The sequence below is a fragment of the Amphiura filiformis genome, chromosome 8, assembly GCF_039555335.1.
Source record: "Amphiura filiformis chromosome 8, Afil_fr2py, whole genome shotgun sequence".
NCBI classification, from domain to species: Eukaryota; Metazoa; Echinodermata; class Ophiuroidea; order Amphilepidida; family Amphiuridae; genus Amphiura; species Amphiura filiformis.
Window position 1 is genome coordinate 68,343,465 of NC_092635.1, and position 4,749 is coordinate 68,348,213.

Sequence of the window (4,749 nt, forward strand, 5' to 3'; positions counted from 1 at the left end):
TCACCTGTCAACAACATGTTTTAGTTTGTGGCAAAACAATTGAATACCTACGTGGAAGAAGGGCCCAACTCCATCATTTTACAAAGAGTTAGACCCAGCATTTTTATTGCTAACAGACCGTTCTTCCTTGTGTGCGGAATAACTCAAATCCACTCTCAAAACAGTCTTCCATGTACACTTAATTATTCCGTTTCCATGGAATAAATTCCCAACTCCATGGAGTTTGGAATTTCTTCATATTGGGAATATTAAAGAGATGGAGATGGGCCCTTCATCCTCTTAGGTATTTAATTAAGGGTGGGGTATGAGCGTTTGGACAGTATTTATTGTGGGACATTAGAGCACATCAGACATATCGAATTGCACGTTCTGAATCGAAGAATGTCATTCTGATATCAAATAATTTTGATTTTTGAAATTGCAATTTAATACACATTTTATGGCAAATCATTAAAATTGATATTTTTGATATTTAACAGTACTTGAAGTAAACTTTATAAATCTGATGATTTATACTTAAAGTGTATGTGGTGGGATGAAAAGCCGACGATCAATTGAAAATTTTGACCTTTAGTATTGAAGATATGGATTTTTTCCCAAAACACCAACAAAAATTAGGTCTTTTGGGAAAAAAATCCATATCTTCAATATGAAAGGTCAAAATTTTCAATTGACCGTCGGCTTTTCCTCCCTGCTACATACACTTTAAGAATATATCATTAGATTTATATAATTTACCGAGGACTGTTATATATCAAAAATTTGAAAAATATCAAATTTTATAATTTGTCATAAAATTTGTATTATATTGTGATTTTCAAAAATGCAAATTATTTGATATCAGAAAGACATGCTTCGTATTCAGAATGCAATTCGATAGGTCCGAGGTGCTCTCATGTCCCACAAAAAATACTGTAGAAACGCAATAAACGCTCATTTTAGATCCCTTAAAAAGAGGTTCAACTAAATCCTGTATCATATGTGACATGATCAAGGGGAATGAGTCACATGTAGGCAATTTTCAATTAGAGAAGTTTTTACATCATTTTCTGGCAGTTTACGAATGCTACATTTTGATGCAAACCCCATGAACATCGGACGTTTGGTTACCGAGTTACAAGCAATTTATCATAATTTGGCTGAAAACAATACAAAACAAAAGAATATGAACACTGTTTTTGCCAATATCTCAAAAACAATATTAGCGACATCCGATTCACTCCCCATGATCATGGCACATATTTGTACTGAGTTTATTTGTTATGAATTGAGCATAACGTGTGTATACAACCATATGTGATAATCTAATCCAGGGACCGCCTTTTGAGGAGAGTGAGAGCAGTCACTCTCCACTGCTATCCTCAAATCTGATATATGAGTGATTTTTAGCTCTCCTTAGTTGGCCATTCTCTCCTTACATTCCATTGTAAATGCTCTAAACAGCTCTCCTTTGAAGCTCCAGAAGAGCTAATTAATGCTCTCCTGCAAATTCCAAAAGACAGTCCCTGCTAATCCACTCAGCAGACCAAAGATGGACAGTTTGAAAATCTTACTCGGTACATAAGCTTACTGATGTTGAAATCCCCAAGACTCTGACTGCAAAGTAAAGTATTTTTTATAAGTGTTTCTTCATATTTTTTTTTAATAGTTTTTGCTTCTTATTTTTTTATTGTCAACTTTGGTCTGATTGGATCAGATTGTGATATCATATGTGATCTGCTCCCACAATGAGCATAAAGTCCCCTGCCTGGCTGCTGAATTGATGTTCTTTGTTTGACATGCACCTGTATGACAGAAAGTACATGCTACTGGCTTGTACAGATGTGCAGCAAACAACGAATATCAACTCAGCAGGCAGGTTGTCTCAAAACTACCAAATTGCGAATTTATTCTCATTTTGTGGGAGAAGGACTGGATGACTTCTTGGACTGGATGACCTCTTGCATGTACAACAAGAGTTCTTATGAGTCATGTACAGCAGAGTTGCACATATACATCATGCATTCATGATCACAGGGTGTAGCAAACTCTGTACAATTTTGATACAGCCTATACGATGGTCCAGATTCTGCCATGTTTGCATGGCGAGTGGAAAATAGTGTACCGCCACATTATTTCACCATATGGCAAAATTTAAAATAAAATTGTGTGCATGTTTGGGATATGCTGGAAATGCATTCCACTGCTTATTCCTATTCACCATGCTAACCCTCTGTATAAGTCAAGCTTTAACATGCAGATTATCACTTGAGTTTGGGCTTCCTGTGAAAATGTGTAACAATCCAATATGGCCAGCCTATCTGGACTCTCCTTGTCTAGTCTCTTTGGTTACGAATAATGTAATACCGTAAAGATTTGCCTAATGGTGCACATGGACTCCTATAATGAAAGACAAAGATAAGAAGACTAGTTTTGCGTCTGGCGTCACTGTCAATCAAATTCTCTCGATCCTTGATTGGCTAATAAGCGTATAAGGAAGGTCGATTCATCTGGCTGGTGCCGATCGGAGAAAAGGAATAGCAGTGAATGGCGAAAAATACGATACTCTTACAAGGCAAAAAGCAACTTTTCTAGGCATTGTGGACATGGTGCCTTTGCCAAAAAAAGTTTCCTACTATTAAGACCTAACTTTTGAGATGGTTTGTATGTTAAAAGGTGCAAAATTAACAATAACTTTATAAGTGTTTCTTCATATGTTTTTTTAATAGTTTTTGCTTCTTATTTTTTTATTGTCAACTTTGGTCTGATTGGATCAGATTGTGATATCATATGTGATCTGCTCCCACAATGAGCATAAAGTCCCTGCCTGGCTGCTGAATTGATGTTCTTTGTTTGACATGCACCTGTATGACAGAAAGTACATGCTACTGGCTTGTACAGATGTGCAGCAAACAACGAATATCAACTCAGCAGGCAGGTGGTCTCGAAACTACCAAATTGCAAATTTATGCTCATTTTGTGGGAGAAGGACTGGATGACCTCTTGGACTGGATGACCTCTTGCATGTACAACAAGAGTTCTTATGAGTCATGTACAGCAGAGTTGCACATATACATCATGCATTCATGATCACAGGGTGTAGCAAACTCTGTACAATTTTGATACAGCCTATACGATGGTCCAGATTCTGCCATGTTTGCATGGCGAGTGGAAAATAGTGTACCGCCACATTATTTCACCATATGGCAAAATTTGATATAAAATTGTGTGCATGTTTGGGATATGCTGGAAATGCATTCCACTGCTTATTCCTATTCACCATGCTAACCCTCTGTATAAGTCAAGCTTTAACATGCAGATTATCACTTGAGTTTGGGCTTCCTGTGAAAAATGTGTAACAATCCAATATGGCCAGCCTATCTGGACTCTCCTTGTCTAATCTCTTTGGTTACGAATAATGTAATACCGTAAAGATTTGCCTAATGGTGCACATGGACTCCTATAATGAAAGACAAAGATAAGAAGACTAGTTTGCGTCTGGCGTCACTGTCAATCAAATTCTCTCACGATCCTTGATTGGCTAATAGCGGCGTATAAGGAAGGTCGATTCATCTGGCTGGTGCCGATCGGAGAAAAGGAATAGCAGTGAATGGCGAAAAATACGTACTCTTACAAGGCAAAAAGCAACTTTTCTAGGCATTGTGGACATGGTGCCTTTGCCAAAAAAAGTTTCCTACTATTAAGACCTAACTTTTGAGATGGTTTGTATGTTAAAAGGTGCAAAATTAACAATAAAGGCGCCCGGTTTTACCGCCGTGTTCAGCAACTCATATCATCACGACACTTGTAAACAAACCGTGCTCGGAGTTTGATTGACAGATGACGTCAGACGCAAACTAGTCTTTTTATGTTTGTCTATCATTATAGCCTCAGGGTAAATTTCATGTACAAATAGAGAACTCAGTTCTCTGAAAATTCCTCAAGAATTTAAAAATGTTTGTGCCCTTATTTAGTTTGTGGCCAAAATTCTAGTTATGTTAAGGGAGCCTATATGCACAATTAGGCCAATCTTTACGGTATTACTATTAGTGACATTTTCACATTGTGTTGTTGACAGTTGAAATTAAAAATATAATAGTACTAACATAAAATTGCAATCAATTGACAATAAATGAATTCATTATAAAGTTAGCCCACATTTGTAGTAAACATACTGATGCAAGGCAAGCCAAAGTATAAAATAATTCATCTGCAACCAATACTAACCATTAATTGGGCCATTCCATTTAAAATCCACCACCCCAGTGGAAGATTGTGGAAATATCTTCCACAGAGGGAGCATGAACTTCATATGGAATGAACACATTAGGCAACTCCATTTGAATTGCATACCCCCTCTGAAAAAGATTGAGCCTGTCATTTCCTCATGGAAGATATTTCCAAAATCTTCCACAGGGTTAGTGTGGATTTTAAATGGAATAGCCCAATTTCAAATTGAATAACAGAAAAGCAACAACTGAACTAAGAATATAAGTTTTTGTTAAAAAATTTGCAGAATCAACACCTTACTTGTAGATACAAGGTGTATCAAAATGATTGGTACCGACGACTTTTCATTTTTGCAGATTTTTTTTACTATGTTTTGTACCAGTTTGGGGTTAATTGTTTACATATTAGAAATGATAGTAGGTTTATCTTCTCTACGAATTTTAGATCTTAAAGATAGCACATTCGGTTCAGAAGTTACATGATTCTAAAGGAAAGTAGGTGTTTTACACTTTTCATCGTAACGCTGGATCCTTAGCGCAC